Genomic DNA, 13,184 nt, shown 5'->3' with positions numbered 1-13,184 from the left:
GCTATTAATGTCAGAGTGTAAAATGTAATAAGAGTCATAATTTAAAGTACAAAATGTGCATTTGAAAAGTTTATGGTGCAAAGTATAATTTAGGATATAGTTTAGGGTGATAAAATATAATTTGTTTTTTCTCAATTTATCAAGGTAATCAATTGTAATTGTAATATTATTAAAGAAGAATTGTGATTGTAATAATATTGTCTAAGAGATGTTGCTAATACCATTTTTATTATACCCCAATCATATTAGGCTACTTTACAATAAATATTTTATATCTTAAAAGTTTAAACTTCCTCATTCATTTATAATGCATCATCTCCATCATTCTTGAAACATCACACTGTCATACTTGTCAATCTATACGGCATTGAAATCGACATAAATGTATAATAATAATAATAATAATAATAATAATATATGCAGCTTAATCAAAATTTATATGTAAATAATTTTTTTATAAATTTATTTAAAATAAATAATAAAAATAAATGAATATTTTACTTTTAAGTTACAAAAATGCATATATATATATATATATATATAATTGAATGGAAGAGGGTAGACGTACCTAAAAATATATAATAAAATGATTTTCAATAATACATTGAACTTTAAGGCTCAATTAATCACATATATTTAAATGGAAAACCCTTGAATTTAATAGTTAAAAACTATCCAAAACAATAATTGAGATCATGTTTAAGTGAAACCTCAATTCAATAATTAAGAATAATCTAAATTATTAAACATTTAAAAAATTGAAGTAGAGAGAGACTCACATGAGAACTTAATTTTTGTCCTTGAAAGCATGGAAGAAGGCATTGAAACTTGAGTGAGTTTCACCCTACAAGTTTAAGTTTAAACTTAAAGTTTAAGTTGTGCGTTGCACGCTACATGTGTGTGTATATGCATGAAAAATGATCTGAATTTAATATTTATTGTAGAAAAGAGGTGGTGGAGTCTTACCCCTATCTAACTAATTCTTGTTATAATTCCTTTGTATAGCGTGTGTATATGCATGAAAAATGATCTGAATTTAACATTTATTGTAGAAAAGATGTGGTGTAGTCTTACCCTTGTCTAGCTAATTCTTGTTATAATCCCTTTGTTTTGCAAGGAGGGAGAAAACTCTTCTTTTATTAAAAAAGAAAAAAGAAAAAAAAAGTCAGCGTTAATATATAATAGCTAAGATATTAATATTTGGAAGTGGTATCTCATACAGATTAATATTTCAATTATGGCTTTTGGTAGTTAGAAATTAGCGCATAGTAGTTAATAATTAGAAAATTACTTTGAAATTTTTTAAACCAATCCCTTAAAAAAGTTTTAGTAGAGTTTAAATCACGTTAATAAATTATCTCTCTATTCAATTTTTTTTTTAATCATGTTAATAAAAAGTTACTAATAAAACTATTATTACTAAACATTTCTTAGGCCTATCTATTTAGCTTTGTTGCCAAATTTATATAAACTCTTTTTTTTTCTTTTTTTTTTTCCGAAGAATATAACACAACCAAAAACCTATAAACAACAATTTACATTCAATATAAAGAATATAATCAAAATTATTCATAATTTAAAATTAAGAAATTAAGACAAATTATAAATTAAGTTAATTTAGAGAAAGAATAAAGAATAAACATGTTTGTTTTTTCTATCACTTTGAGAGATGAAAGTGTGAGTATGTAACTAAAACCTAAACCAATTGTTGTAGAAGCGAATAAATGAGTACAAAAGTTTAATATAAAGAATTGGGTTAAAATGTATGTGAGAAGTTTTTATTAATTTTTTTGAACTTAAAGTAAAATAGTTTAAACAAAATGAAAAAATAATAATGAAAAAAGAATGCATACTTGTCATGGGATTTAGGCATTCACATATTTTAATAAACTTTACTTCAAAAAGGATATATATATATATATATATGGTAGAGTTTCATTTTATGTAAAATTTAAATCCTATTAGAAATAAGATTTCTAATCAATTTGTTTGTTAAAAAGTGGATTTAAAAAAGTCATATGAGTAGAGAGAAAAAAGAAAACATTTTTTTTAATTGAAAAAAGGAAACTTTTCTTTTATAACCAAAAAAGAAAAAAAGAAAAAAAAACAAACGTTTTTTTTTAGAAGAACAAACATTTATTATATATAGATACTTTCTTTTTTTAGAAGAAAGAGAAGGTGTTTATTTTAAACTCAAATATTTATTACCTTTTTTACATTTTTTTTTTTAAACTTTATCCAAAAACATTTTTGGTAAATCGGTATGAACAATAATTGTCTTAAAAAAAAAAAAAAAAAAAGTCACATGTGAAGTGGAAGATTTTGCTGTTGAATACGTTGCTTTTTTTTTTTANAAATGAATATTTTACTTTTAAGTTACATAATGAATGCATGTTGTGTGAAACTAAAGTATCATAAAATGCATATATATATATATATATATATAATTGAATGGAAGAGGGTAGACGTACCTAAAAATATATAATAAAATGATTTTCAATAATACATTGAACTTTAAGGCTCAATTAATCACATATATTTAAATGGAAAACCCTTGAATTTAATAGTTAAAAACTATCCAAAACAATAATTGAGATCATGTTTAAGTGAAACCTCAATTCAATAATTAAGAATAATCTAAATTATTAAACATTTAAAAAATTGAAGTAGAGAGAGACTCACATGAGAACTTAATTTTTGTCCTTGAAAGCATGGAAGAAGGCATTGAAACTTGAGTGAGTTTCACCCTACAAGTTTAAGTTTAAACTTAAAGTTTAAGTTGTGCGTTGCACGCTACATGTGTGTGTATATGCATGAAAAATGATCTGAATTTAATATTTATTGTAGAAAAGAGGTGGTGGAGTCTTACCCCTATCTAACTAATTCTTGTTATAATTCCTTTGTATAGCGTGTGTATATGCATGAAAAATGATCTGAATTTAACATTTATTGTAGAAAAGATGTGGTGTAGTCTTACCCTTGTCTAGCTAATTCTTGTTATAATCCCTTTGTTTTGCAAGGAGGGAGAAAACTCTTCTTTTATTAAAAAAAGAAAAAAGAAAAAAAAAGTCAGCGTTAATATATAATAGCTAAGATATTAATATTTGGAAGTGGTATCTCATACAGATTAATATTTCAATTATGGTTTTGGTAGTTAGAAATTAGCGCATAGTAGTTAATAATTAGAAAATTACTTTGAAATTTTTTAAACCAATCCCTTAAAAAAGTTTTAGTAGAGTTTAAATCACGTTAATAAATTATCTCTCTATTCAATTTTTTTTTTAATCATGTTAATAAAAAGTTACTAATAAAATTATTATTACTAAACATTTCTTAGGCCTATCTATTTAGCTTTGTTGCCAAAACAGGTATTATGTTGTTGTGTTTTTTTATTTTTATTTATTTATTTATTTATTTACACAAAGTAATATAATTTAAATTAAAAGAAAAAAGGAATAGATGAAGATTGTTGATTTTTTTTTACGTGTTTTTTTTTTACACGTAGTAATATAATTTAAATAAAAAAAATGATTAGACGAAAAGTTTGAATTGTAATCAAATTAAAAATTTTTATCAACCTATAAATTATAATAATAAAAGGATTAGATGAAGAGTTTTGATTGTAATCAAATTAAGATTTTTATCAATTTAGAAATTCTAGGAGAATAAGATAAGTACAAAAAATTATATTAATTTTTTAAAAATTCTAAAAATAATTTATGCAATTTAATGCAGCTACTTGGTACAACTACGACTTCTAAACCTAAATTTTATTATATAGAATATGATATATACATAAATGTGTGTGTGTGTGTGTGTGTGTATAAATTGAAACATGACATTTATTATGTCTACACTTTTATTGAGTCATATCAACAGCCATATCATTATTTTATTTTCATTAATAAATTAAATTATTCTATTTTCATTATTTTTCTATTAGTCTTTTAGCGATTCCACAATTTTCACTTCATCTTCCATTACACCTATGACCCCCCCTCTTTCCATTATTTTCAACTTTCCATGTAAGCTTTTTAATCCCTTACACTCTCCATCTCCTCTTTTCTTACCTCCTCCTTTACTCATTAAATCCAACCAGCTCATACATGTTCAATTGCCACCACCATCACTATAAAATCAAAGAAATGATATATAAACCATTAGTTGTTTTCTATCTCTCTTAACGGAAGATGAATGATTTTGAATATAGCTCCTACCAAAAAAGAACTCATTTCAAAGCATCAATCCTATATTCTTGAGTGGGGGTATTGCTCTGTTCCTTAAAACATATGGAATGTCAAGTGTGTTTTCAATATTGGAGTATTGTGAGTTTTTATTGTTTATTTTTATGTCTCCTTTACAGTGAATTGTTGCCAAGCAAAATGGTTTGCTCTCTGTTTCGATGATAAATGTAATCCCAATATTTGCAATTCTATATATCCACGTGTTTGATAAAATGACTATAAGAATGATTTAAAAAAACAAAGATGGTCAAGTTCATGTAGAAAAAGAAAAAGAAAAAAGGAAGAGCGGATGTTGAAGAAAGCTATTATGTTAGTACACTTCATTCATAAATGGGGTTTCAACGCTATGAAAAATACCTAGGATGTGTTTCATTGGATTATATTGTAGAAATGAAGATAGTAATATATATATATATATATATTCAAATAATAGTTACATTCTTATTCATCTAGATATATATGAGCTAATCAACATACCATAACATGGGGTCCACAAGAGTAAGAGTAATGTTCAACTAAACAAAAATTTACATGAGTGAGTTCTAGTTAACTCAACTGGTAAAATCTCTGATGACTGATTAAGAGATTTGGGTTTTAATTTCCGTATATACCAGAAACCGATTGGTGTCTTGGTATAACCGATTGGTGTCTTGGTATGACAATATAGAACTATTATGAAAAGCAGATGCCATAAATTGAAACTTTCTTTAAAAAAAATTAAAAAAAATAAAACCTTGTGCTTTTCAAAATTAATCACATATTACATCAGTTTTGTTGGGAATTTATTTATTGAAAATTTTCTACTCTTACTTAAAAAAGGAGATGACTATCCTTGCTGTACTACTAAAACTTTGGGAAAAGAGGAAGGAGATCAAACCTGAACCTCTTTTATTTATTTATTTTTAGCCATACTCACCTATTAGTTATTTTAAATTTTTAATCTAGCCTTTTGGTCGCCTCCTCTGGCTACACCAGATTACTCAAGGTGGTGGTTGGATTTGGTACCAAATGTTAGGAACCCATAGGTAGAACTCATCTTTGAAAACTAGCTTGCAAAGGGAGGGTGCCTAAGAGCTTATAAACGTAAGGTTAAGCTTACACTTAATCCATGTGGGGCACTAGGGTCATAACATATCTAAGTACCCTTGAAGTGGCCAACAACAACCACTACTCCCATTCACCATTCTTACTTGTCCACAATTCATATTCATGTTCTAACAAGTTCTTATAATTTGTTATTAGAGCTAACCACCACATTGATTAATCAAACGTAGCTCATTGAGTATGTAATCAAATGAATTGCGTTTTTATGCTCAAGACTCATAGAGGGCGACCTAGATTCTAGATTAAAATGGTTTACTATGTCATTGAATAACTGATAGGTGAGTGGAGTCGACAAAAAGAGAAAGGGCTATCATTGGGTCAATGTCGATAGAGTAGGCCGTCGTGGATGTCGACTGTGGAGCGTGGTGGTATATTATGATCCTACTGTCCTAATGAATTAAGTCTAAGCTTAATCATGTGTTTATAAGCTTTTAAGAACTAGTCCTTTGCAATCCGGTTTTTAGGGCTGAGTTCTACCCATAGGTTCTTAACATGTTATTAATTATGGAAGGCTATGTCTTACATTTAATTATGGAAATCAATTCTAATTGAGTAGATTTTTTTTTTCAAACATTGGTGACATATTTAAACTATCAATTGCTTTCTTTATTAAACATTTTCAAATGACACTAGTCTAAGCTAATGATTTTGAAATGATACTAGTGGTATATACAGTGAAAATCAATTAGTGATTAATAAGAAAATTGATGTAGTAAGTGCTTGTTTAACATTTTCCCTAATATAATACTAATGGCATTATTACTTTCCATCTAAGTGAAAGTTAGAATCATGATATAAATGGTTAATAAGAATTTATTTACGTCAATCATGGGAAGTAATAATACTAATGGATTTATTACTTTCCATCCAAGTAAAAGCTAGAATCATGATATAAGTGAATAATAAGTCATTTGACTTTACAAAGAAGGAATAACTAGAAAACACTTAAATGGTGTTTTAAACGTTAATAATAAATTTTTTTTTATTAATTTTTTTGAGAGAGTTTTAACTTATGACATTCGCATCTGATGATAACTCTTTATCATCAAACTAAGACACCTATCAGTTGTTGTTGTAGGTAGAAATTGTACCTTAGATCTCTTATTCAACCATTAAAGTCTATACTAATTGAGCTATTGGTTTTTGACTATCAAAACCTATTGATAATAAATAGTCTATATACGGTTAATTATTTGTACAAATGGTAATATAATCAGTAATATATTTCAAGAATTTAAAAGTTACACAAATATGATTCTCAAACTAAAAAAATAAAAAATAAAAAAAAAAAAAAAAAAAAACGAAAGCATTTACTCTCCACTCTCGTCCATGTCAGCATCTTCTTCCTCTCATCCTCTCTCACATCTTTTTTCTTGCACTATGTACTTTTAAACCATCACCATTGATTTCTTAACAGTATTTTGTCTTGAGGTACTTGAAAATTTTAGAAGTATATGGCTAAAGTCACAATTCTTTTAGAGAACGATTGTTGAGACTAAGTATTTCTAAAACCCTCATGAAAAATTTTATTCAACGTATTGCCAAAACTCAAATGGAAGAAAAACAATTTCTCCTTTTTTTAAAGCCATATATCATGGTTAAGTAATGGCAAAACAATACTCCCTCCATAATAAATGAGTTTGCAAAATGGTAATCAAGTTTATTAAAACAAAATAAAGATAGCTTGTATTTACAATTTTATCTTGAGAATTTTATGAATGGTTGAGGCCTGAAAGTATAGTGCAAAAAGAAAGTCAAGAGGAAGAAGATAATAATATGGACAGAAAAAAGGAAAAAAGAAAAAAAAGAGTTAATTCTGTGGTTTTTGTTCCTTTAATAAGAAGAATTAATGCCTAAATAACTAATTTATAGGGAGTAATAATGATACTATTGTAGACATCAAAATTTTATGATATATTCACAACCATCCGATTGTTCATGATAAAATATTTGTGATCAAATTAATCTCCAATTGATGAGGTGGACGATCGACAAATGAAATCAAGCCACGTGGCAACATCAAATAAGAAAGTCATATGGCAATGTCAGAAGAAAAGACCTATATGGAAAGTTCTTATTAAATGGGAGACCAAATTAAATTCATAATTAAATCTCAATAAATGTTGAGAGAAAATTCCAAATTAAATAGGATTAAGTTGCCTACAAATAAAGGCTTCTCATATGAGAAAAGAGACAGACACTTAGAGAGAAAACCTTACTGACACTCTACCAAAATAGAGAGTCATCTCTAAGTTCATAAGAATTCCATTGTTCATCAAGGCTTATTCCTACTTCTTCAAATCAAAGTGGGGATTCTCGCTTAATCCAATCCGAGATTAAGCCAATGACCCTCACATCAAATCAAGCACGTTCAAATATTCATTCAACCTAAAGACATCAAAGCACAATTCAAGATCAAGTTTCACAGCCCCTTCAGACCGTAAAGTTTCTTGGAAATTGAATTAGAGGAATTTATTGTACTCTTTCATTGTAAAGATTTATACAGAGGATTGTACTCACATATATACAAATCAATAAAAGTTGATAACTTGTTACGCTATTTTGTGATTGTGTGATTTATATTTTACAAATTTTGTGTGTACAACTACTATGAGTGTTTTTTGACCCTTAGATTTAATAGTAATCAATAGTTTATAAAAAGGTGCAACTCTTGTGAAGTTATACCAAGTGTAACTTGAACCCATCTATATATATATGTGTGTGTGTGTGTGTTAGTTAGTCTTCCCTTGTTGTTTGACCATCCCAAGCTATTAGAGTTTCAATTTTGAACAGCACAAGGTTTCTAGAGCATTGGTCAGTGACTAATCCATATATAATATAAAACCGAAAGCCTTTGTCACTCTTTCTTAATTTCTTCTCAGTGCAGTACAACCTCTTTCTCTCAAACCTGGCCTAAGATTGGGGAAGGAGTTCTACCTTTATTATCTTTTAATAAGAGCATACAGCCACACACTTGCATGGACCTCTACGGCATTTTTTTTTTTTTTTTAAATTTCACACAGTCATTGACCATTAATAAATTGCTTTTTGCCTTTTTGTATAACCCATTGTCAAATTGATAAGAAAAAGATCTGTGAATGATATTTTTTTTAGAGAATAAATTTGTAAGAACTAGATTTGGAAGCCCAAACCCACTTAGATTAGTAGTGCCTTGTTCTTTAACCTAAGCCCAAATAATAGAATTGTTTATGTAGAGGTAGGAAGGCAACTATGATATAGTTGCAAGTTAAGCCTAGGGCTAATGTAGTGGTTCTCAAACAAGGAAGAACAAAACAAGTAGTTGTTGAGAAAAAAAGTTCTCCTCGGTCACTTTCGAGGACGAGTTCTTCTATATGTCCTACTCTGGCTTTTATCAAATTATACATTGTCCACCTTTCTGTTTCTTACTATCTCCCTTTTCCCTAAAAAAACCTCCATTCATTGTAGAACTTCATTCCTTTTATATATCATCCTTCTTGACATTCTAGCCCTTCACTTGTACACCCCATAGCTCTTCTTGGATAATTCTCCCATCAGAGCTCTATTGAAGGTGGTAGAAGGGATTGCTAGCTATGATAATACTGTTCAGGGGCCACTTATCCATTAATGCAGCTGATAAGGTTGTTACAAAGCATTTAATGCGGGGGTGGAAGGTACACCCTTTCAAGAAGCTTCCTCCCACCGTGCTAATCCTCTCCTATAGCTCCATTTCTCCTAGTCGGGTGCTAATAAGCTGTTATGTCTTTTCTCCATTCTCTTCTCGGGTTGACTGGCTCCTCGGGTCAAATGCACTTTTATAAATGAGTTAGTGCATGGTGTGGTGGTGCCCCACCTCTTTCTCTTCTTAGTTCTTGGACACCCTACATTATCCCCCTAAAACCTTACTATTAATGCCTATTCTAAGAGTAAGGTTTTAGCAACACTGGGTTGGGTAGTACATGCCAAGCGCATTCCCACGTGAAGACATCGTTTCATTTGTCTTCTACACGTTCCTGATGCTTCAGTATCCACGATCTTGCAATTATTGCACCAGGTGGCTGTTTGTCCCCCCACATTCTATGGTGTAATAAAGATCATGCAATCCTTATTTTCCACAATTTATGAGTGAGAAAGTTACCACCCATTTTTCACCCTTATAAAAGAAGGAAACGGGACCAACTTTGTCCCATTTACTTTCCCTTTAGCCATTTTGTTGAAGTAGTAGTCCGAGGAGAGAGTTTTCATAGCGTTTATAGGTGCATTTAATTTTACACTCCGTACCGCAAAGGGATTTATTTGTTGTTGTTATTTTTCTTTTTTACAATTTAAGCTTATAAGGATCCATGGGTAGATTCGCTAGAGTAGTTGACACTCCTAAAGGCAAGGCCATCTTTAGGGCAAAATATAAGATTCCCGACAATGTTGAAATTCAACATTGTGAACAAGACTAATGGTTAGTCATAAACAGACCACTCGATTAAGTAGTTATTCCAATGATCGCCTTCATAGAAGGCGGGATGGAAATTCCCATGGGTAGGGTTACTAGGGATGGAAATTTTGATGATCGCCTTTATAGGTTATCCCCAACTCAATGCTCTCCCAACCTTTTTAGGGTCCTCGGTCGTGTAGATATGATAAACCGAAAGATAGGGACTAACCTCACGTGGAACGATGTAAACTGGGTATACAATTGCTAAAAGGGAAAAGATACCGATTACTACTTCAAATGTAGGGTCCCTTCTGTTAGGTCTCTTGTATACCTAAGTCGAATAAAGGAATGGACGAATATTTCCTCATCATTTTGGGTGACTGGCATGATGGGTTGCACTATCCTACCCAAGATGGGGAACTATGTAGGGTTCCTAAAGACTTTAGATTAACTTAGGGCATCCATTTTCTCCTATTTTGTTTTTTTAAAGGAAAATAAACCACTTTGTGATTTAAAGTTTCTGTTTACTTGCAGATGAATTCCATACTGCTTCGACCAAGAGCTTGGTAAACTTTGCAAACCTTAACCGAATCCTTAAGTCAAAGATCTTTCTCCACCAAGACAGGCAACTTCGGGCGGTACATGTGATCCTCGGATTCAAGCCCATCTCTAATTATTTCCAAAATCCCAAGCACATGATCAAGGTGAAGGATCCAAGGTTAGCGTTGATTGATGGTTGTTCTTGGATTTTTGACGCAGCCTCCTCTGTCTGGCACCCAACATGCGCAATTGCCAGCCTCACTTACAGCCAAGCTACTCTATTCCCAAAAGTAACCCATCCCTTCCGATAACAAGCAAGAGGAACACATGCCCGAACCTACCATCCCGGCCCCTACTCATCATCGTTTGGCCATTGCTTTTGTCAGTACCAGTCAAGAAACAGCCAATATCTTGGAAGCTATGGTTCTAGAAGAGAAGACTCCAGACTTGCTAGCATTGCCCACCACCCACGCTAGGGGTAATACTCCCACGATTCCTATGGTGCCTTAGCCAGCAAACCCTACTCCCACTCATGCCTCTTCTAGTGATTTTCCTAAGAAAAAGAGAAAGAAGGGCAAAGCATTCGAAGGTGTCGAGGAGGGGGAAATAACCTACCCAACACATCAACCACCTACTAAAGAATCCAGAGTCACGAGAGCTCAACAACAAAAAAAAAAAAAAAATGAAAAAAAAAAAGGGTACCTATTTTGGGCCCACCAAAGGTGCCGAGGGAGAGCAGTGCTTTAAGGCCTTAATATGGAACCGAACATTTGTACTAAGCTCAGGGAATTTGGTTATGGATGATGCTTCCTTAGGGACCTCTAGAAGGTCAAATTAGGGCTACTCTTCGAGTGTTTGGAGAAGGCCCTCTTGCTTCCCGAAGACATGCATGAACTCTAGTCATTACGGAAGCGTGAGGTGTTTCTGTCACTCAAGAAGAACCTTGCCAAGGTATGCACTTAACTTTTTATCTCTATATACCAAAACTTTTGTCCATGTACTCACATACATGTTTTTGTAGGCTGTGCAACAACCTTCGTTGCTGAAGAATGGGTGGATCACGCTCTATCCAAAACTCGTGAAGCAAAAGGCAAATTGGAGCAGTTTAAGAAGGCCTTGGTTGACTCTAAAAAAAGGCTCAAAGAGACCTTCTTTCATTTGTTCGAAGTGGAAAAAGGGTGCAAGAATGCTGAATCGTCCTTAACAGGGTTCGAGAAACAAGCCAAGGAGGCACGACTTTCTCTGAAGAAAGTTGAAACCCAAGTGGCCTTAGAGATAGAAAAGACCAAGCAGCAGCTTGAGAAGAAAGACGTCGAGAGGGCCAAGGTTTTGAATGTTGCATATGATGCTGGCATGACAAAGACCATTCAGAGCTTGACCTCTCAACTTCGGAACGTTGCTCAGGCCTTCTATGTGGAAGTCTGGGGCAAAGATTTCAACGCCGCGGGAGTGAATGTGGACTCTGAGTTAAGGGGGGCTGATAAGGTTTATTACCCTCAACCACTCCGTATCACTCCTAGCCCTACCCCTACTCTTTTTGAGCCAAGCTTTACCTTCTCAGTGCCCCAGCCCACTGTGACTCCATCTTCTGCCACCTCTTCTGAGAAGGAAGAAGAGTAGCACCCTCAATCTCTTGTTGTGGAACTAGGACAAGAGGAGGCGATTGAGGTTGAACAGCTAAAGAGGAAGAAAAAAGAGAAGGCAAAAAATGTAACTGAATAAGTTCTTCTAGTTTTAGCACTTAGGGTAATTTTGAAAGGCACTGGGCTTTAGAAGATGTATATTTTTTTTGTAATCCTAACTTTTGAATAAACATATATGCAAGTTTGTTGGCATTCTTAATTTTCATTAGTTGTAAGTTCTTTATTTTTACCATCAGTATTCATATTTCATAAGTGAAAGCAAATAACCAATCATATTGCAACTCATATTAGACTTACTTTTGCCTTACTTTCAATTCATATTTGAGTTCTGTTTCAGAGTAATTTAACCAAGTCTTGTGATCCGAGGAGGTATACAAGACCACAACTGTGTTCATTATTTAGCCTATTTCACGTAAAAGTTAATTTACCCAAGGTTTGTGACCCGAGAAATCAAACATGACCGAGGTTCTATTTAACACTTAGCCAATTTCACATAAGGGTTAATTTGCCTAAGACCTGTGACCCAAGGAGTCGATTGAGGTTCTGTTTAATACTTAGCCAATTTCACATAAGAGTTAATTTACCTAAGGCCTGTGACCCAAGGAGTTGAACAAGACCAAGGTTCTGTTTAACACTTAGCCTCTGGCTAGAAATTATTACGATTTAACTTGTAAATACAATAATAAGAAAATTAACAAGAAATGAATAGAAATTTTCATATTATTAATAATAGTACTGACATAGATTATTTACATTCCATGGGCGTGGAACTACATTTTCATCCAGATCTTCTAAGTAATAAGTCCCAATTCCTACCACCGAGGTTATTCTGTATGAGCCTTCCCAATTAGGACCTAGTTTTCCCCAAGATGGATTCTTCGTTGTCCCCATAACTTGTCTTAAAACTAGATCTCTGGGTGCCAACGACTGTGCTTTAACTCTCTTATCATACCCCTGTCTAAGCTTTTGCTAGTAATGTGCCATTCGAACCATGGCCACATCTCTTTTTTCATCAATTAATTCTAAACTTGTGAAAAGTAGCCGATCATTCTCCTCCCTACTAAACTTATCAGTTCTCAAGGTCGGGAAACCTACCTCAAAGGGTATAACTGCTTCGGACCCACAAGTCATTGAAAAATGAGCCTCTCCCATTGACCTTCGGGGTGTGGTACGATACGTCCATAACATGTGTGGCAACTCATCCATCTTTTTTTTTTTTTTTTTTTTTTAATCCTGAGACTATGG

The sequence above is a fragment of the Quercus suber genome, unplaced genomic scaffold (assembly GCF_002906115.3).
Source record: "Quercus suber isolate HL8 unplaced genomic scaffold, Cork oak 2.0 scaffold_300, whole genome shotgun sequence".
Classification (NCBI taxonomy): domain Eukaryota; kingdom Viridiplantae; phylum Streptophyta; class Magnoliopsida; order Fagales; family Fagaceae; genus Quercus; species Quercus suber.
Note: the sequence above shows the minus strand (reverse complement) of the source record.